The following is a 23,145-nucleotide window of genomic DNA, read 5'->3' as shown; positions in this document are numbered from 1 at the left end:
TCACTTCACAGATAGGAGTTGCTTTTTCTCTTAGGTCATGGAATGAAATGACACATGGAACACTCCTGTACCCCAACCACAGCTTGGCCAGACCCACAGCAGCCAAACCCAGACACCTGAATAAGAAGTATATGTGTTTTGTTTTAAGCCTGAAAGTTTGGGTTTGTTTGTTATACATAAGCATAACAGGAAAAGCTGACTAATACAAGTGACCATGAATCAATTCAGAGTAAAAGTTCAATGAAGTGAAAATGAAAGTTATTCAGTCATGTCCAACTCTTTGTGACCCTATGGGCTATTCAGTCCATGGAATTCTCCTGGCCAGAATAGTGAAGTGGGTAGCCTTTCCCTTCTCCAGGGGATCCTCCCAACCCAGGGATCAGACCCAGGTCTCCAGCATTGCAGGAGGATTCTTTACCAGCTGAGCCAAAAGGGAAGCCCAAGAAAACTGGAGTGGGTTGCCTATCCCTTCTCCAGCGGATCCTCCCAACCCAGGAATCGAATCTGGAAATCCTGCACTGCAGGTGGATTCTTTACCAACTGAGCTATCAAGGAAGCCCCAAAGTTCAATAAAGACCTATATTGTAGAACATAAAGTTTACCTTGAAGTGGGGCTGAGATCTTCCTTTTAAGGTCTTAGCACCAAGAAGACCTGAGCCAGAGCATGGAGTTTGGAAGCCTAGGTAGAAGAATTAGGAATTTGAGCAGATTATCAGGGCTAAAGTTTTAACAGAACAGAGAAGATAAGGAAGCAGTGACTACAAATGAAGTGGAAGATCAAGGGAAAAGCAGCAGCAAGACAGATGGTTTGCTGAGGTCCTGAGTGGTTGAGCTGTTTCTTCCTTTCAGTTCACCTTGTACTGAGGCTTGATTATAGTAACAAGTCAAGTGGTCCCAGATATTGAAATAGGATGAGTCAGGGGAATAAGTCATGGTCTGGCAACAGAGACCTGGATCACTTCAACGTGAATTATCCTCATAAGAAACTAACAGAATCTGAAAGGGTTTTTTTCAGGATGGGGTTTGAGGGAGTAATAAACACATGCATGGTACTTATAAGAAAAAAACGAAAAGCTGATTTAAAGTGAAATAAGTGTGTGGTACTGGATCATCAAAAAAGCAAGAGAGCTCCAGAAAAACATCTATTTCTGCTTTATTGACTATGCCAAAGCCTTTGACTGTGTGGATCACAATAAACTGTGGAAAATTCTGAAAGAGATGGGAATACCAGACCACCTGACCTGCCTCTTGAGAAACCTATATGCAGGTCAGGAAGCAACAGTTAGAACTGGACATGGAACAACAGACTGATTCCAAATAGGAAAAGGAGTACATCAAGGCTGTATATTGTCACCCTGCTTATTTAACTTATATGCAGAGTACATCATGAGAAATGCTGGACAGGGTGAAGCACAAGCTGGAATCAAGATTGCCAGGAGAAATATCAATAACCTCAGATATGCAGATGACACCACCCTTATGGCAGAAAGTGAGGAGGAACTAAAAAGCCTCTTGATGAAAGTGAAGGAGGAGAGTGAAAAAGTTGGCTTAAAGCTCAACATTCAGAAAACGAAGATTATGGCATCCGGTCCCATCACTTCATGGCAAATAGAGGGGGAAACAGTGGAAACAGTGTCAGACTTTATTTTGGGGGCTCCAAAATCACTGCAGATGGTGATTGCAGCCATGAAATTAAAAGACTCTTACTCTTTGGAAGGAAAGTTATGACCAACCTAGATAGTATATTGAAAAGCAGAGATATTACTTTGCCAACAAAGGTCCGTCTAGTCAAGGCTATGGTATTTCCCATGGTCATGTATGGATGTGAGAGTTGGACTGTGAAGAAAGCTGAGCACCAAAGAATTGATGCTTTTGAACTGTGGTGTTGGAGAAGACTCTTGAGAGTCCCTTGGACTGCAAGGAGATCCAACCAGTCCATTCTAAAGGAGATCAGTCCTGGTGTTCATTGGAAGGACTGATGCTGAAGCTGAAACTCCAGTACTTTGGCCACCTCATGCGAAGAGATGACTCATTGGAAAAGACCCTGATGCTTGGAGGGATTGGGGGCAGGAGGAAAAGGGAACGAGAGAGGATGAGATGGTTGGATGGCATCACTGACTTGATGGACATGAGTTTGAGTGAACTCCAGGAGTTGGTGATGGACAGGGAGGCCTGGCATGCTGCGATTCACAGGGTTGCAGAGTCGGATACGACTGAGCGACTGAACTGAACTGAAGTGTGATGTCAGCTTTCCGAGATAGACAATAGAATAGTAGGTGGTCACTTGTGTTATGTAGTCATTGTATTGGTACAAGTTTACCAAACAAGAATTGTTTTGAAAGAATTATTGTGAAAATTCATTTTCCATTCATAAAGGCTACATTTGGGTCTCATGATATTCTAAGACAAACCTGTGCTGTCTCCCACAGCAGCCTGCTTCAGTTCTGTTTTTCCATCTCTCTAGAAGGGATGTGTCACTCTCATGCTCCGGGATGGTCAGTTGTATCCCCTTCCCTGTAGTATAAACTGAAACTTTCTATAATTTGACCCAAACCTTATTACCTTTCCAACACCCATTTCATATTACTCCTTTTTTTGAAGCCACTCTTTTAACATAACTTGCCTTTTTAGTATAATGAACTTTATGACCAGCAGTGCTGAGCTTAAATCATTCTCTCTTTCTAACTGTGTGGCCTGGCCAATCTTTGTTCTATCTAAGCACTAGTTTCTTTTCTAGCTGTGTGGCCTGGCCAGTCTTTGTTCTATCTGAGCACTAGTTTCTCTGTGAATATATTATTGTTTTAAAATTTAAATGAGATGTTTAAAAGAAAGGAATATTCCAAAACAAGACCAGTGTATTTTAGTTCTGCTTATTCTTGATAAATGCTGTGTATGCTTTAGCCTCCCACTGCCTGAATCTTCTACTTTTTTGTGTTCTCTGTGTAAGTCTTATGGTTTTTCAAAACTTCGTCAAATTCTACCTCTGCTGAGAATTTATTTCCGACTTTCAGCTTGTGGTGATCTCTTCCTTCTCTTGCAGTATATCCGTCATTTAGTGTGGTTGCCCTGTATTACTGTTTATCTTTTAAATGTATATTTTATCTTTCAGACCAGATGCAAAACTTTTCAGGACACAGACAACAGATGATAAAATGTTGTATGCTGATTACCTTGGGCAGAACCTTGTTTATTGAAGGGGGTTATAAGGGACTTGAACCCACTCCAGTGTTCTTGCTTGCAGAATCCCATGGACAGAGGAGCCTGGTGGGCTACAGTCCACAAGTCACAAAGAGTTGGACATGACTGAGTGACTACCACACATAGGGAGTTCAAAAGTCATAGAGCCTAACTTCTTGTGTGATGATATGGTGGATATGGTGATAATGGCAATGATGATGGAAATGAACATTATGATTGAACTAAAAATCAAAAATGTATTTACTTATGAGTCTTAAGTTGGTCTTATTTTTCAAAATATTTTTCATTTTCTATAAGTGTATTAATGCATGTAAGTATATATTAAATAATAAAGTAATGATGCTCATAATATAAAGATTCACATATAGTTTTTTCACATATGTTTTTAAATTCACATTTTCATTTTATATTTTATTTTTTGATGAGCAATATTGATCAGCAAGTTCTCTGATGCTCATGATGTATTATGAGAGGATAGTTTCTGTATCATTATCAATATATAGCATTAGAAATGAAATAGCAAGAGAATTTGAAACTGAATCTAGAGCATGATCAGAAAATATTTTCTCTATAAGGTCAGATAATACCTTGATCTTTACAGTCTGTCTGGAAACTTGTCAATTCTGCATTGTTATACAAAAGTAGCCATAGACTAGGTAAATGAACAAGCATGGATATGTTCTAGTAAAACTTTATTTTCAAGATTAGGCATGGCTTGTGATCCATAGTGTGTCAAGCTCTGATAGATGACATCTAAATCAGCATGTTAGTTTTCTATTTGTAGTGAGTTAGAATGCAGAGTTCCAAAGAATATCAAAAAGAGATAAGAAAGACTTCTTCAGCGATCAATGCAAAGAAATAGAGGAAAACAACAGAATGGGAAAGACTAGAGATCTCTTCAAGAAAATCAGAGATACCAAAGGAACATTTCATGCAAAGATGGGCTCGATAAAGGACAGAAATGGTATGGACCTAAGAGAAGCAAAAGATATTAAGAAGAGGTGGCAAGAATACACAGGAGAACTGTACAAAAAGGTCTTCATGACCCAGATAATCATGATGGTGTGATCACTGACCTAGAGCCAGACATCCTGGAATTTGAAGTCAAGTGGGCCTCAGAAAGCATCACTATGAACAAAGCTAGTGGAGGTGATAGAATTCCAGTTGAGCTATTCCAAATCCTGAAAGATGATGCTGTGAAAGTGCTGCACTCAATATGCCAGCAAATTTGGAAAACTCAGCAGTGGCCACAGGACTGGAAAAGGTCAGTTTTCATTCCAATCCCAAAGAAAGGCAATGCCAAAGAATGCTCAAACTACTGCATAATTGCACTCATCTCACACGCTAGTAAAGTAATGCTTAAAATTCTCCAAGCCAGGCTTCAGCAATATGTAAACTGTGAACTTCCTGATGTTTAAGCTGGTTTTAGAGAGGGCAGAGGAACCAGAGATCAAATTGCCAACATCCACTGGATCATGGAAAAAGCAAGAAAGTTCCAGAAAAACATCTATTTCTGCTTTATTGACTATGCCAAAGCCTTTGACTGTGTGGATCACAATGAACTGTGGAAAATTCTGAAAGAGATGGGAATACCAGACCACCTGATCTTCCTCTTGAGAAATTTGTATGCAGGTCAGGAAGCAACAGTTAGTACTGGACATGGACCAACAGACTGCTTCCAAATTGGAAAAGGAGTACGTCAAGACTGTATATTGTCACCCTGTTTATTTAACTTATATGCAGAGTACATCATGAGAAACGCTGGGCTGGAAGAAACACAAGCTGGAATCAAGATGGCTGAGAGAAATATCAATAACCTCAGATATGCAAATGACACCACCCTTATGGCAGAAAGTGAAGAGGAATTAAAAAGCCTCTTGATGAAAGTGAAAGTGGAGAATGAAAAAGTTGGCTTAAAGCTCAACATTCAGAAAACGCAGATCATGGCATCCGGTCCCATCACTTCATGGGAAATAGATGGGGAAACAGTGGAAACAGTGTCAGGCTTTATTTTTGGGGGCTCCAAAATCACTGCAGATGGTGAGTGCAGCCATGAAATTAAAGGACACTTACTCCTTGGAAGGAAAGTTATGACCAACCTAGATAGCATATTGAAAAGCAGAGACATTACTTTGCCAACAAAGGTCCATCTAGTCAAGGCTATGGTTTTTCCAGTGGTCATGTATGGATGTGAGAGTTGGACTGTGAAGAAAGCTGAGCACCGAAGAATTGATGCTTTTGAACTGTGGTGTTGGAGAAGACTCTTGAGAGTCCATTGGACTGCAAGGAGATCCAACCAGTCCATTCTAAAGGAGATCAGCCCTGGGATTTCTTTGCAAGGAATGATGCTAAAGCTGAAACTCCAGTACTTTGGCCACCTCATGGGAAGTGTTGACTCATTGGAAAAGACTCTGATGCTGGGAGGGATTGGGGGCAAGAGGAGAAGGGGACGACAGAGGATGAGATGGCTGGATGGCATCACTGACTCTATGGACGTGAGTCTCAGTGAACTCCGGGAGTTGGTGATGGACAGTGAGGCCTGGCGTGCTGCGATTCATGGGGTCGCAAAGAGTCGGACACGACTGAGGGACTGATCTGATCTGATCTGATCTGAGTGACTTTCATTTTTCAGGGAGCGTGTTTTACTCTGTAAATAAACTCTCAAAATAAAATCCCTAGCGTTTATTTAATTTTCCCTAAATCTTCTAATGAAAATTTTGGTTCTTTTTATGATTGAAGTCTCTTATGAAAAGAATCCTGAGATGCTTTGCCAGCTTTCCATTTATATTTTGCTTAAAGTTGATAAAACTTTTAAAGTCTTTCAGACTTTATAAAGGTATTTTTATGTATATAAAGTAGTATATTTTCAGTTCAACCCACAAGCATCTGTTTGAGCCATTATGTGGTGAATTTTATGCTAATATCTCAATAAAGTGTTTATTTCTTTCCTATTTCTTAAGATTATATTTCCTTAGGAATATTGTCAAAATATAGTCAAGCTGTGAAGTTCCAGTTTTCTGTTTGTGTAATGTAACTTGAGGCCATTTCTTAGGGAAGTGGTCTCTTTTCAAAAACATTTTTTCCCTAATGTTTTCACAGTATTATATTTAATCTCTGAAAAAGAATATATTTTATAATCGATGTGAAAAAATTCTTATTTTAATATGGAGTTTTATTTTTCTTAATGGTATGAAAATAATGGGATGGCTTACAAATAAAGGAGTGATTCAATGAAATACAGTAGTATTGCATGAATTTTTATACTTGGGAGCACAATGGAGCTACTCAGGTGACAGATTGGGAAGCCAGTATTAAAGAACAAGGCTTGCAGTGAGATCAGCCTGGCCCATGGTCCAGCCAAGACGGCTAGATTAACACACTTGATAGGACCATTGGCCTAGCAACTCTTTGTTCTCTTCTCTTAAAATCCCAACCCCTTTTTTTTCGTACCCTAGTTATTTGTACTCCTGTCCTTGCCGTCCTCTCCATCTAAGAGCGTGAGTCATCCTTTTGTGCTTTCTCTTTCTTAACTCACCATGTTGTGTCAGCCATGAGGCTCCATGACGGTATTTATGAACTGTTTCTCATTAAGGTCCTTGCCTTCTTGTTGTTGTGCTCATGCTCAGTCCTGTCCCGATTCTTTGTGACCCCATGGACTGTAGCCCACCAGTCTCCTCAGCCCATGGAATTTTCTAGGCAAGAATACTAGAGTGTGTTGCCATTTCGTACTCCAGGGGATTTTCCCAACCCAGGGATCGAACTTGAGTGTCATGCATTTCCTGCATTGGCAGGTGGTTTCTTTACCACTGAGTGACCTGGGAAGGTTAGCTGTTTGTGATTGTTTGGCTGACTGGTAATTGACAACTTCACGTCTCCATATCGCTTTCTTAAAATTCACACACTTAAAAAATACCAGAAATATCCTTTTAAAGAAAGAATGTGTTCATTCCCCTCTTCCAAAATCTTTGGGGAGCGCCCTCACTATCTACAGAGTAAACCTAAATTTCTGAACATTTTGACTAAGACCTTTTGCAACAGGACCCTAATATAATGAGAAGGGTTCCAAATCAGGAAAGGAGTATGTCTGGGTATATATTGTCACCCTGCTTATTTAACTTATATGCAGAGTACATCATGAAAAATGCTGGGCTGGTTGAAGCACAAACTGGAGTCAAGATTGCCAGGAGAAATATCAATAACCTCAGATGTGCAGATGACACCACCCTTATGGCAGAAAGTGAAGAAGAGCTAAAGAGCCTCTTGATGAAAGTGAAAGAGGAGAGTGAAAAAGTTGTCTTAAAACTCAACATTCAGAAAACAAAGATCATGGCATCCAGTCCAATCACTTCATGGCAAATAGATGGGGAAACAGTGGAAATAGTGAGATACTTTATTTCGGGGGTGCTCCAAAATCACTGCAGATGGTGACTGCAGCCATGAAATTAAAAGAGGCTAGTTCCTTGGGAGAAAAGTTATGACCAACCTAGACAGCATATTAAAAGGCAGAGACATTACTTTGCCAACAAAGGTCCAACTAGTCAAGGCTGTTTTTTCCAGTAGTCTGTATGGATGTAAGCATTGGACTATAAAGAAAGCTGAGAGCCGAAGAATTGATGCTTTTGAACTGTGGTATTGGAGAAGATTCTTGAGGGTCCCTTGGACTGCAAGGAGATCCACCAGTTCACACTAAAGGAAATTGGTCCTGAATAATCATTGGAAGGATTGATGCTGAAGCTGAAACTTTGGCAGTGCTTTGGCCACCTGATGGAAGAACTGACTCATTTGAAAAGACCCTGATGCTGGGAAAGACTGAAGGTGGGAGGAGAAGGGGACATCAGAGGATGAGATGGTTGGATGGCATCACCAACTCGATGGACATGAGTTTGAGCAAGCTCTGGAAGTTGGTGATGGACAGGGAAGCCTGGTGTCGAAAAGCCTGGTGTCCATGGAGTTGCAAAGAGTTGGACACGACTGAGTAGTGAACTGAACTGGCAGTGAGCTTAGAATAGTGAGAGTCATGTGGCAATAGCTCAGTAAATTGTATTGATCATTATAAACAGTATTGGACTTAAACATTGTTTTCTGATTATTTGTTTATGCAATGAATCAATCAAGATCCAGGTAGGAGACAGGAACTGCATCAGTTATTTGAAGAAAACACCTGGTTTATAACTAGACGTAAATTTATATACTGGATAAATAAAAGGATAAGAAGAAAACTGAGGAATCAAAGAGCAAACACTGCAGAAGTCTCTGCTACTTAGGGCTAAGGGACAAAATGGAACAAGCTGAAATTATTAAAAGTTAGATGCGTGAAGGAGAGCCTCTTTTGAACTGAAACTTGGACATTTGGGAAGAGAGTGCTGCTTGACTGGTATAAAGTTGGATTCTGGGGGTGTTGCTAAAACTACACACTGGATTAAAATGCTGCTTTGGGAATGACCTGCTGTTGGTGGGGTCAAGGATTGCTGTGGTGACTTGCACCTGAACCTGAGAGCCCGTAGTTTACAAATGGGATAAGCAAGTCCGTTCTTCCTCTTCCAGCCTTGGTGCACCTCTGTAGTGCCTCCCATTGGCAGAGCCTAACATTTGTGGCAGCTGGCAAGGTCGAAAAGTGGTTTGCAGAGCTCCAGATTCACTATGACAAAGTCTTAGTGAAGGATTTGTGAATCTAGGAGATAAATGCTCACCATTTGGTACAATCTGTCTCATCAGCTGCATGTCATCTATACTCACCCTTCTCACAAACTGAAATTTCACACAACAACAAAAACAAGTCTCTGTTTCGACCTAATAATATACAAACATCCTTTATACAGTGCAAGTTCTCAGCCTTTTCCAAAAGTAGAGGCATGGTCCTGACATCTCTGTGTTCATCATTGTTGTATGTTAATTACTACTCAAATACAGTCATGGGTCTGTCTGACTATTCTGTAAATCTCTACACTAAATTTCAAAGTTAACCAGCAACAAAATTTGTATAAAATAATAAGAATATGCTTTAAAGAATTGTCCACTTATGCTAATTTCTATTTTAAAAATATTTTTCAAAAACGGACACTGACTTTTTAAATAATTAAATTTATTTATTTTTACTTGAAGGATAATTGCTCTACAATATTGTGTTGACTTCTGCCAGGCATCAACATGAATCACACCTATGTCCCCCTGTCTTGAACCTCCCTCCCCCTTAAACCTCCCTCCCCACCCTACCCTGATAGGTTGTTACAGAGCCCCTGTTTGAGTTCCCTGAGACACATAGCAGATTTCCATTGACCTTATATTTTACATATGGTAATGTACGTTTCCATGTAACTCTCTCCATACACACCACCCTCTCTATCCCCCCCACCACGTCCATAAGTCTGTTCTCTATGTCTGTGTCTCCATCACTGCCCTGCAAATAGGTTCATCAGTACCATCTTTCTAGATTCCATCAGTTCAGTCGCTCAGTCGTGTCCGATTCTTTGCAACCCTACGAATCGCAGCACACCAGGCCTCCCTGTCCATAACCAACTCCCAGAGTCTACCCAAACTCATGTCCATCGAGTCAGTGTTGCCATCCAGCCATCTCATCCTCTCTTGTCCCCTTCTCCTCCTGCCCCCAATCCTTCCCAGCATCAGAGTCTTTTCCAATGAGTCAACTCTTTGCATGAGGTGGCCAAAGTACTGGAGTTTCAGCTTTAGCATCAGTCCTTCCAATGAACACTCAGGACTGATCTTCTTTAGGATGGACTGGTTGGATCTTCTTGCAGTCCAAGGGACTCTCAAGAGTCTTCTCCAACACCACAGTTCAAAAACATCAATTCTTTGGCACTCAGCTTTCTTCACCATCCAACTCTCACATCCATACATGACCACTGGCAAAACCATAGCCTTGACTAGAAGGACTTTTGTTGGCAAAGTAATATCTCTGCTTTTAAATATGCTATCTAGGTTGGTCATAACTTTCCTTCCAAGGAGTAAGCGTCTTTTAATTTCATGGCTGCAGTCACCATCTGCAGTGATTTTGGAGCCCAGAAAAATAAAGTCTGACACTGTTTCCAGTATTTCCCCATCTATTTGCCATGAAGTGATGGGACCAGATGCCATGATCTTCGTTTTCTGAATGTTGAGCTTTAAGCCAACTTTTTCACTCTCCACTTTCACTTTCATCAAGAGGCTTTTGAGTTCCTCTTCACTTTCTGCGATAAGGTGGTGTCATCTGCATATCTGAGGTTATTGATATTTCTCCTGGCAATCTTGATTCCACTTTGTGCTTCAACCAGCCCAGCGTTTCTCATGATGTACTCTGCATATAGGTTAAATAAGAAGGGTGACAATATACAGCCTTGACGTACTTCTTTTCCTATTTGGAACCAGTGTGTTCCATGTCCAGTTCTAACTGTTGCTTCCTGACCTACATACAGGTTTCTCGAGAGACAGGTCAGATGATCTATATATGTGTTAATACATGACATTTGTGTTTCTCTTTCTGACTTACTTCTCTTTCTGTATAATAGGCTCTAGTTTCATCCACCTCATTAGAACTGACTCAGGCATCTTCCTTTTTACATCTGAATAATATTCCATTGTATATATGTACAGCTTCTTTATACATTCATCTGTTAGTGGACACCCAGGTCTCTTCAATGTCCTAGCTATTGTAAATAGTGCTGCAATGAACATTGGGGTTATTTTTGTTCCCTCAGTCAGTCATCTCCAACTCTTTGCCTCTCCATGGACTACAGCATGCTAGGCTTACCTGTCCTTCACTATTTCCTGGAGTTTGCTCAAACTCATGTCCATTGAGTTGGTGATGCCATCCAACCATCTCATTCTCTGTCACGTCCTTCTCCTCCTGCCTTCAATCTTTTCCAGCATCAGAGTCTTTTCCAATGAGTTGGCTCTTCATATAAGATGGACAAAGTATTTGAACTTTAGCTTCAGTATCAGTCCTTCCAATGAATATTCAGGGTTGATTTCCTTTAGGATTGACTAGTTTGTTCTCCTTACTGTCCAAGGGACTCTCAAGAGTCTTCTCCATCACCACAGTTCAAAGGCATCAATTCTTTGGTGCTCAGCCTTTTTCATTGTCCAGCTCTCATATCTGAATATGATGACTGGAAAAACCATAGCTTTGACTGTACAAACTTTTGTCAGCAAAGTAATATGTCTGGTTTTTAATACATTGGGTACCTGTGTCTTTTTCAATGTTGATTTCCTCAGGGTATATGCCTAGTAGTGGGATTGCTGGGTCATATGGTGGTTTTATTCCTAGTTTTTAAGGAATCCCCATATTGTCTATATTTAGTAGACTATCTCTATATAGTATGCTGCTGCTGCTAAGTGGCTTCAGTTGTGTCCGACTCTGTGCGACCCCAGAGATGGCAGCCCACCAGGCTCCCCTGTCCCTGGTATTTTCCAGGCAAGAACACTGGAGTGGGTTGCCATTTCCTTCTCCAATGCATGAAAGTGAAAAGTGAAAGTGAAGTCTCTCAGTTGTGTCTGACTCCTAGTGACCCCATGGACTGCAGCCCACCAGGCTCCTCCGTCCATGGGATTTTCCAGGCAAGAGTACTGGAGTGGGGTGCCATTGCCTTCTCCAATATATAGTATACTATATGGTATACTATACTATATATAGTAGTACTGTCTATATATAGTATACTATATATATAGTAGCTGTATCAATTTACATTCCCACCAGTAGTGCAAGAGGGTTCCCTTTTCTTCACACACTCTCCAGAAGTTACTGTTTGTAGATTTTTTTGATAATGGCCCTCCTGAAGGCCATTCTGACCTTAAAGCAGAAAGTAAAGAGGAACTAAAGAGCCTCTTGATGAAAATGAAAGAGGAGAGTTAAAAAGCTGGATTAAAACTCAACACTAAAAACACTAAGATCATGGCATCTGGTCCCGTAACTTCATGGCAAATAGATGAGGAAATAGTGGAAACAGTGAGAGACTTGATTATTTTGGGCTCCAAAATCACTGCAGACTGTGACTGAAGCCTTGAAATTAAAAGATGCCTGCTCCTTGGAAGAAAATCTATGACCCAACCTAGACAGCATATTAAAAAGCAGAGACATTACTTTGCTGACAAAGGTCCATCTAGTCAAAGCTATGGTTTTTCCAGTAGTCATGTGTGGATGTGAGAGTTGGACTATAAAGAAAGCTGAGTGCCGAAGAATTGATGCTTTTGAATTGTGGTGTTGGAGAAGACTCTTGAGAGTCCCTTGGACTGCAAGGAGATCCAGCCAGTCCATTCTAAAGGAAATCAGTCCTGAATATTCATTAGAAAGACTGATGCTGAAGCTTAAACTGTAATACTTTGGCCACCTGATATGAAGAACTTATTCCTTGGAAAAGACCCAGATATTGGGAGAGAATTAAGGCAGGAGGAGAAGGGGATGACACAGGATGAGATGGTTGGATGGCATCACCGACTCAATGGACATGAGTTTGACCAAGCTCTGGGAGTTGGTGATGGACAGGGAGGCCTGGTGTGCTGCAGTCCATGGGGTCACAAAGAGTCAGACGTGCCTAAATGACTGAACTGTTTCTGACCAGTGTGACGTGATATGTCATTGTAGTTTTGATTTGCATTTTTCTAGTAATGAGCGATGTTGAGTATCTTTTCATGTGTTTATTACCATCTCTATGTCTTCTTTGGAGAAATGTCTGTTTAGGTCTTTTGTCCACTTTTTGATTGGGTTGTTTTTCTTGTTGAGTTGTATGAGCTGCTTGTATATTTTGGAAATTAATCCTTTGTCAGTTGTTTCATTTGCTATTTTTTTCTCCCATTCTGAGGGCTGTCTTTTCACCTTGTTTATAGTTTCCTTTGCTGTGCAAAAGCTTTTAAGTTTACTTAGGTTCCACTTGAGCTTCCCTGGTGGCTTAAATGGCAGAAAACTTGCCTACAGTACAAGAGACTTAGGTATGATCCCTGGGTCAGGAGGAACTCCCTACTCCCTTTTCCCGTCCCAGTTTTCTTTCCTGGAGAATTCCATGAACAAAGGGGCTATATATCCCCTTGTGTCCCAAAGAGTTGGACATGGCTAAGTGATACCCTTCGCATACTCCTGGGCCTTCCCAGGTGGCACTTGTGATAAAGATCCCACCTGCCAATGCAGGAGAATTGTGCATTGTAAGAGATGTGTGTTCAGTCCATGCATTGAGAAGATCCCCTGGAGGAGGAAATGGCAACCTGCTCCAGTATTCTTGCCTAGAGAATCCCATGGACAGAGGAGTCTGGTGGGCTACAGTCCACAGGATCTCAAAGAGTTGTTCGTGGCTGAAATGACTTAGCACAGGTCCCACTTGTTTATTTTTGTTTTTATTTCCATTCCTCTAGGAGGTGGGTCATAGAGGATCTTACTGTGATTTATGTCATAGAATGTTCTGCCTATGTTTTCCTCTAAGAATTTTATAGTTTCTGGTCTAATATTTAGGTTTTTAATACATTTTGAGTTTATCTTTGTGTGCAGTGTTAGGAGGTGTTCTAATTTCATTCTGTTACATGTAGCAGTCCATTTTCCCAGTAGCAGTTACTGAAGAGACTATCTTTGCCCCATTGTATATTCTTGCCTCCTTTGTCAAAGATAGGGCATCCATAGGAGCATGGGTTTATTTCTGGGCTTTCTATCTTTGCTTTATATTTCTGTTTTTGTGCCAGTACCATACTGTCTTGATGACTGTAGATTTGTAATATAGTCTGGAGTCAGGAGGGTTGATTCCTCCAGCTCCATTCTTCTTTCTCAATGCTTTAGCCATTTGGGGTTTTTGTGTTTCCATATGAATTGTGAGATTTTTTTGTTCTAGTTCTGTGAAAAATGCCAATGGTAATTTGATAGGGATTGCACTGAACATGTAGATTGCATTTGATAGTATAGTCATTTTCACAATATTGATTCTTCCAACTCCAACAGATGAAGTATCTCTCCATCTGTTTATTTCATCCTTGATTTCTTTATCAGTGATTTATAGTTTCCTGTATACAGTTCTTTTGTCTCCTTAGTTAGGTTTATTTCTAGGTATTATTTTTGTTGCAGTGGTAAATGGGATTTTCCTTAATTTCTCTTTCTGATTTTTGTTATTGTATAGGAATGTAAGTGATTTCTGGGTATTGATTTTGTATCTTGCAACTTTGCTAAATTCACTGATTAGCTTTAGTAATTTTCTGATAGTATCTTTAGGGTTTTCTATGTATAGTATCATGTTGTTTGCAAAGAGTGAGAGTGAGGTTTATTCTTTTCCAATCTGGATTCCTTTTATTTCTTTTTCTCCTCTAATTGCCATGGCTAGGGCTTCCAGAACTATGTTGAATAATAATGGTGAGAGTGGGCACCCTTGTTCCTGATCTTAGAGGGAATGCTTTCAGTTTCTCACCATTGAGAATAATGTTTTCTGTGGGTTGATCTTATATGGCCTTAATCATGTTGAGGTAGGTGGTTCCTTCTATGCCCATTTTTTGAAGTTTTTTTTTTTTTTATAAATGGGTGCTGAATTTTGTTGAAGGCTTCTGCATCTATTGAGATTATCATATGATTTTTATCTTTCAATTTGTTAATATGGTGTATCACACTGATTGATTTGCATATATTGAAGAATCCTTGCATCCCTGGGATAAACCCAACTTGATCATTGTGTATGATCTTTTTAATGTGTTGTTGAATTCTGTTTGCTAGAATTTTGTTGAGGATTTTTGCATCTATGTTCATCAGTGATATTGGCCTATAAATTTTTTTTTTTTGTGTTGTGTTTGTCTGGTTTTGCTATCAGGATGATGGTGGCCTTGTAGAATGAGTTTGGAAGGGTTCTTTCCTCTGCAATTTTTTGAAAGAGTTTTAGAAGAATAAGCATTGTCTAAATGTTTCATAAAATTTAGTGGTGGCCAAGCCCTGGCCTTGGGTTTTTGTTTTTGGGGAGACTTTTAATCAGTTTAGATTTCAGTGCTTGGAATTGGCTTGTTCATAATTTCTGTTTCTTCATGGTTCAGTCTTGGAAGGTTGAACTTTCTAAGAATCTGTCGCTTTCTTCCAGGTTGTCCATTTTATTGGAATATAGTTGCTCATAATAGTCTCTTATGATCCTTTGTATGTCTGAATTGTCTGTTGCAACCTCTCCTTTTTCATTTCTAATTTTGTTGATTCTTCTCTCTTTTGCTGAGTCTGGCTAATGGTTTGTCAATTTTGTTTATCTGCTCAAAGAACCAGCTTTTCATTTTATTAATCTTCGCTGTTGTTTCCTTCCTTTCTTTTTCAGTTATTTCTGCTCTGATCTTTATGATTTATTTCCTTCTACTAACTCTGGGTTTATTTTGTTCTTTGTCCAGTTGTTTTAGGTGTAAAGCCAGGTTGTCTATTTGATGTTTTCTTGTTTCTTGAGGTAGGATAATATGTTGCTATACACTTCCCTCTTAGAACTGTTTTGCTGCATCTGGACACTGATTTTTTAAAAAATTATCAAATTAGGAATATTTCACTTGAGTAAATAAATGATAAGTGTTATTAATATATTTTATAATATTGAACGGTTTTTGGTTGTTCCTGGTTAAAACCCACTTTAGTCATTGTGTGGTATTCTTTCAGTATGCTGCTAGGCCTATTTGTTAACATTCATATAGAACTTTTGCACCTGTATTCAATAAGACTGTCTTCAGTCTTTTTTAAAAATAAGTTTTGGGGGAGGCTTTGGTATAAACTGGGCCCCTAAAAACTGTAGGTTACCCTTTTCTGTGCTGTATAACTGTTTAAATAACATAGTGGCTGCTAATTCATAACTGGTCCAGTTAAAGCATAAAACTATCTAGTCTTGGTGTCTGTTTAAATTTATGAGTTTATAGGAACTCATATATTACATTCAGTTTTTCACATTTACTTGATTAAAAGTTGTGAAAAGTAGTTTAATATATTTTTTAAATTTCTTTAGTGTCTGTAGCTATTTTCTCCTCTTTTCTTATATCATGTACTTGATGTGCTTGCTATGTTTTTATGATTAGGCTGGCTAACATCTTGTTTTTTCCTCTCAAGGTTTATTGATTTATTTATCTCAAATTTCATTTTGTTATTCTTACATTTTTCTGTTTTCTAATTGATTAATTTATGTTTTGGAGAAGACAATGGCAACCCACTCCAGTACTCTTGCCTGGAAAATCCTGTGGACGGAGGAGCCTGGTAGGCTACAGTCCATGGGGTCACTAAGAATCAGACACGACTGAGCAGCTTCACGTTCACTTTTCACTTTCATGCATTGGGGAAGGAAATGGCAACCCACTCCAGTGTTCTTGCCTGGAGAATCCCAGGGACGGGGGAGCCTGGTGGGCTGCCGTCTATGGGGTCGCACAGAGTTGGACACGACTGAAGTGACTTAGCAGCAGCAGCAATTTATGTTTTAAATTAGTTTCTACTTATTCTTTTTTCAGATTATGCCATTTTTATATTTCTGCCTTCTTGAGTTAAATAGTAAATTCATGATATTCAGCCTTTATTTTAATAATAATCAGTTACTAACAAAATAACTATTATAAGCTGGACTTCAATTTTTTTTGACTACTGCTTTGGCTATATGGCATAAATTCCTTTATATTATATTTTCATGATCATATTGTTACATATAGACCATAAATTTGGTTTTGATTTTCTTTTTGGATACAAGAATAAATAGAACGTCTTAAAATTTGAAGATGATTGAATTGTTTTGTCTTCTTGTTTTTTAAAATTTCTAGTTTAGGTTTAGTCTGATTCATTTAAATTTAATTAAATCTAGTTTTTCTATTTCTACTTTAAACATTTTCCTATATTAGCTCTAGGTTTTCTTTCCTTGTGTCTATAAGTATGTATGTATGTAGGTATGTGTGTGTGTTTATATCTGTGTCTATATATTTGTGTGTAATGTGTTTGGATAGATAAGTGATGTATGTCACTTGAAAGAACATATAGTCTGTATTTAGAATATCCAGATCTGATACACTAGTGACATTATTAATTATATCTTTCTTTTAGCTTTTTTACCTGAACTTTATAATTAATTTTGATGTGTCCTGGGCTGAAAGACTAATTTTCTCTTTGATGGGAAATCAAATTTTAAAGGTTATCAAATTCTTTAAGGTATTTGATAACTTTTTACAGATGTGCAATATTAAGATCATCACCTACTTTACTAATATTGTTAAATTATGTAACACATGATCACTTTCTGTACAAAATGTGTTCTTCTTAAGTACTAAATTTTGCATTTGACTTTATCTGCCACTGAAAAACATTTTGATATTTTTCTTGTGTGGAAATATTAAGATCATTAAATTGTGGCTGAGACAATAAAGAGTCTGCACACGGTGCAGGAGACCCCAGTTCGACCCTGGGTTGGGAAGATAACCTGGAGAGGGAAATGGTCCATCCACTCCAGTATTCTTGCCTGGAAAATCCCATGGGTGGAGGAGCCTGGTGAACTGCAGTACGTGGGGTCGCACAGAATCAGACGACTGAGCAACTAACATTTTCTTTCAAGTTACCAGATAAACACATAAGTTAGTCTGGCTGAGTACTTCACATCTATAAAACATTGAGAAAACTGTTTTGCATTTTTACTCTCTAGAAACCTTAAGATTTAATTTTCTAATTTCTGAAATATTTTTTCCCTTCATAATCATTCTGAAGATATAAGTTGGTTATGTTGAGTAGACTGATAGTTTTATAAAGAGACAGATCTTGAACTTAATATACTATTTAACCTTTATCTATTTCATAAACTTTATTGCACTACTAGGTGCATTGTGAGTTCTATTTACATCATTTTTACACAGCAGTTTCTCAAAATGAAAGAAACAGGGTAATAGTAATTTATATTCAAACGTTAATCTGGTCGCTACTACAGGATATTTTACTGTCATTGCAACTGTGTCATCAGAGCCTGCTAGTACTCAAAAAATTTGTTGGTCTTTTCCTGTTTATAAAGTGCAGTTCTAGCAGTATTTATTGACAATGAACTAAAAAAAAATAACTTTTCCTTCATAGCACCAACATATTCAGGTTACCCGTATACTAAAAATAATCGCCATGTTAGCAATGTCTGTGTATTGGTCAAAGGGCTATAAAAATACTTTGGCAGTGTATTAGTTTTATGACTTGGTTTGACACATAATTCATTAGATCTTGGAGTTACGTTGTCATTGGAAAGTGCTGCTTAATTCTTTGTCCAGATTTCCCCGATATTCAGAACAGTCTCTTACTAATGTAATCTTTAACCATTTGTGTCAGCCATTTGCTATGGCTTTTCAATCTTAACAAATTTTAGTACTACTTTAAAAGAAATGTAGAAAGGAATAATGTTTATACATGGAATATTGCGCATCTGCTTTTGTAAAATTACTGATCAGCATCCCTCCTTTTGAAATACTCTGTTTTCAACTTATTTCCTTTGTTTTATTTGTGTGTGCTAAGGTGCTTCAGTTATGTCTGACTCTTTGCATCCCTATGGACAGTAGCCCACTAGGCTCCTCTGTCCATGGGATTCTCCAGGCAAGAATCCTGGAGTGGATTGCCATTTCCTCCTCCCATATGTTTTATATATGTCTCCTTAAATTGACGATTGCATTGTTTATTAGCCAATTCACAGCCATAGAGAACTATTATTTCAGTATTTCATTATCAAAACTACCAAGCTGAATGTAATATATGAGGACTCATACATCTAAGTAAAAATACTAACTTTTATTTATTTCTTTATATTTATTTGTTTTAATTGGGGGATAATTACTTTACAATATGGTAATGGTTTTTGCCATGTATCAATGTGAATCAGACACAGGCACACGTGTGTCCTCTCCATCCTGACACCCCCACCCACCTCCCTCCCCACTCTATCCCTCCAAGTTATTACAGAGAGACACATCAAACTGGCACTGGTTATCTATTTTATATATGGTAATGTATATGTTTCAATGCTACTCTCTCAAATCATCCCACCCTCTCCTTCTCCCACTAAGCCCAAAAGTCTGTTCTTTATGTCTGTGTGTCCTTTGCTGCACTGCACATAGGATTGTTGGCAATGCAAATCAAAACAGCAATGAGGTATCATCTCACATGGGTCAGAATGGTCATCATCAAAAAGTCTACAAACAATAAACTCTGGAGAGGGTGTGGAAAAAAGGGAACCTCCTTACAGCGTTGGTGGGAATGCATATTGATACAATTACTATGGAAAGCAGTATGGAGATTCCTTAAAACACTAGGAATAAAACTACCAGATGACCCAGAAATCCCACTACTGGGCATATATCCTGAGGAAACCAGAATTGGAAAAGACACAATGTACCCCAGTGTTCATTGCAGCACTATTTACAAGAGCTAGGACATGGAAGCAACCTAGATGTCCATCAGCTGAGTAATGGATAAAGAAGTTGTGGTACATTTAGTTTTGTTTGTTTTGAATAATTTTCATCTCATCAATTCATCATCATTTGATTTATGACTCTTGCCACATCTGGGCTTCACAGGTGGCTCAGCGGTAAAGAAACTGCCTGCTAATGCTAGAGACCAAGGAGACATGGGTTCAGTCCCTGGGTGAGGAAGATCCTCTGGAGGAGGAAATGGCAACTCACGCCAGTATTCCTGCATGGCAAGTTCCATGGACAGAAGGAGGCTGGAGGGCTACAGTCCATGGGGTCACGAAGAGTTGGACACAACATAGTGACTACGCATTTATGCCACATCCAGAAAAGGTGTTTTTCTAAATAAAGTAAATGTAAATTTGTCTCGGCCATTAGAGTTAAAACTTAAATTAGGGAAATTCTATTTATATTATTATCTAATGGTTTTGAGTCATAAATTTAAAAGTATATTTGATTTAAAATAAAGTGATTGCAAATGATATGTTTAATATATAAATGCTGACATTTTAAATATTTTTTTCACTTCTGGATCATAGTTGGGAAATATCACTTGTTGAAAAAATTAAAAATACAACTACTGTCTGAACAAGCAATCCCAGGTCTGGGTATGTTTCAAAAGGAAATGAATCATTATCTCAAAGAGATATCTGTAACCTGATGTTCATTCCAGCATCATGTATAATCGCAAAGACATAGAAACAACTTAAGTGCCCATCAGTGGATGATTGGATAAAGAAAATGTGATATGTATTATATGTATATAGTATATGTATTATTCATTCATATATATTATTCAGCCAGAATAAAAGGAAATCTGCCTTTTGAGACAATGTGGATAGAACTAGACATTTTGCTAAATGACATAAGCCAGAGAAAGACAAATACTGTATCCTCTCATTTAATATATGGAATGAAATAAAAGTCTAGACAGTAGAATATTGGTTGCCAGGGGATAGGGGATGGAGGAATGGAGAGATGCTGAAGAAAGGGTATAGATCTCTGGCCATAAGAGGAATTCATTCTAATGTACAGCTGGGTAACTAATGAATAACAATGTATCATATATCTGAAAGTTGTTCAGGGAGTAGAACTTAAAAGTTAATCACCGTGTTAGTTATCTATTTTATATGTAGTAGTGTGTATATGGCCTATATGGAAAAATAATATAAAAAGGAGTAGATATATGTTTATGTATAACTTTTTCACTTTGCTGTATGCCTGAAATGAACACAACATTGTAAATCAACTCCAATAAAATTTTTTTTTTTAATTAATCACCTCACACACACAAAAATGGTAATTATGTAAGGGGATATAGGTCTTAACTAACCTTATTGTGGTAATGACTTCCTAGTATATACATTATCAAATCATCACATTGATTATACATCTTAAATTTATTATGTTATGTCAGTAATATCTCAATAAAGCTGGACAAATATCACTTATTAAAACATCTTATTTTTCATGATCAGTAAGCAACTTGGGAGACGTGAGAATTGTCACATGACCTTGAGCAGCTGAAATAGGCTATGCAGTGAAAGTGGTGAAAGTGTTAGTCACTCAGCTGTGTCCAACTCTGCAACCCCATGGACTGTAGCCCACCAGGCTCCTCAGTCCATGGAATTCTCCAGGCGAGAGTACTGGCGTGGGTATCCATTCTCTTCTCTAGAGGATCTTTTCAAGCCAGGGATAGAACCCAGGTCTCCTGTGGTTCTTGCATTGGCTGGCAAAGTCTTTACCATACTCTTCCCAAATAGACAAGTCTGCCAGTCACTCAGTTGGATGCCGTAGTAAGTTTGATTTGCTGTAAACATTTTAGAACACTTAATTTTAAATTTTTTGAATCTTTCCACAGCCCTCAGTATTCCCAGTGAATTCATTTCGTAAGGCTGCTGTAGCAACACAAGTACTACAAACTCAGTGAATTAACACAACAGAAATGTTTTCTCTCACAGTTCTGGAATCTAGAAGTCTGAAACCAAGGTGCGGGGGTGTGCTTTCTCTGAGTGCTCTAGAAGCAGCTCCATTCACGCCTCTGCTGGCTAGTGGTGGTTTGTCAGTATCTTCCTCTAGTCCCTACCTCTGTCTTCACATGGCCATCTTCCTTCTTTGTGTGTCTGTTTCTGTGTCTTCTCTTTTTATAAGGACAACAATCATATTGGATTTAGGGCCTACCCTAATCTAGTATGAAGTGAAGTGTTAGTTATTCAGTCGTGTCTGACTCTTTGTGACCCCATGGACTGTAGCCCACCAGGCTCCTCAGTCCATGGAATTCTCCCGGCAAGAATACTGGAGTGAGTAGCCATTCCTTCTCCAGGGGATCGTCCTGATCCAGGGATTGAAGCTGGGTCTCCTGCATTACAGGCATACTCTTTATTGTCTGAGCCACCAGGGAAGCCCCAATCCAGTATGATCTCATCTTAATTACAACTGCAAAGATTCTATTTCCAAATAAAGCCACATTCTGAGGTTTCAAGAGCGACATGGAGTTTGGGGGAAGGACACACTGTTCAACACAGTAGACCCAGTATGTACAGCCTCCAATTGTGTATCTCCTCCTTTGCTTACCAAGATATTTTGCTCTTTTCATCAAGCACCCTAAGATGTACCATCTGTATATTTGTCCATACCCTTTTACTTTGACTGCCATGGCACACTTGGATATCCATTTATGGTAAATGGAGGAAAAGAAGAGCACAGAGGAGCAGGAAGGACTACAGGGAAGTACGGTGTGCTCTAGAGGAACTGAGAAAAAAACCCCTTTAAGTTAGCAAATTATTTTTCTGTCATTATGTTTTATTTTTATTTTAGTCAATGTATACCCTGCGCTGAAGCTTGGTCCAGAGAGGGAGAAGAGGTAAAGGCCCATTACAGGTCTCTGGGAACCATCTGTCCTGTGCTATGTACCATACCACTCTGAGATTCAAAAGTACATTTTGACATTCCTCTCCATCAATGAAGATATTAGTTAAAATTCATTCTACTCTTGAAAATGGTCGTATTGATTCTCTCCTTTCATCTTTGCCTTTATACTGCTGTTGTTTAATTTTAGTGTCCTCAACCCCTTCAACATCCAAGACTCACACTTCCCACTAACATTTTCATATTAAAAACAAACAAAAGAAAAAACACTCACACTTGCCAATTGATGATTCTGTTCTCTCAGTTAGTAATTATCAGCTCTTTCTAAAAACTTCACTTTTCTGCTGTTCTTGGTCTTTATTCCTACCAGCTATTGTGTTATGTTCATGTAAATTCACTCCAGCCATGTTTATAACCAAGGCAGGATTAGAAGAGAGGCAAAAGCAAGGGCAGGGAAGGTAAGAGCCAGGGCATATAGGCAAAACAGGAATCATAAAAACGTTCTACAAAAGTTGAGAATATTCCATTGTCAGTGAATTTGCTTACATCTCAGTTCAGTCACTCAGTCATGTCAGACTCTGTGACCCCATGGACTGCAGCACACCAGGCTTCCCTGTCCAACACCATCACCCAGAGCTTGCTCAAACTCATGTCCATCGAGTCGGTGATGTCACTGAAACACCTCATCTTCTGTCATCCCCTTCTCCTCCT

The sequence above is a fragment of the Bos mutus genome, chromosome 9 (assembly GCF_027580195.1).
Source record: "Bos mutus isolate GX-2022 chromosome 9, NWIPB_WYAK_1.1, whole genome shotgun sequence".
NCBI lineage: Eukaryota > Metazoa > Chordata > Mammalia > Artiodactyla > Bovidae > Bos > Bos mutus.
The sequence above is the reverse complement of the archived record's forward strand: the minus strand, read 5'-3'. Positions refer to the sequence as shown.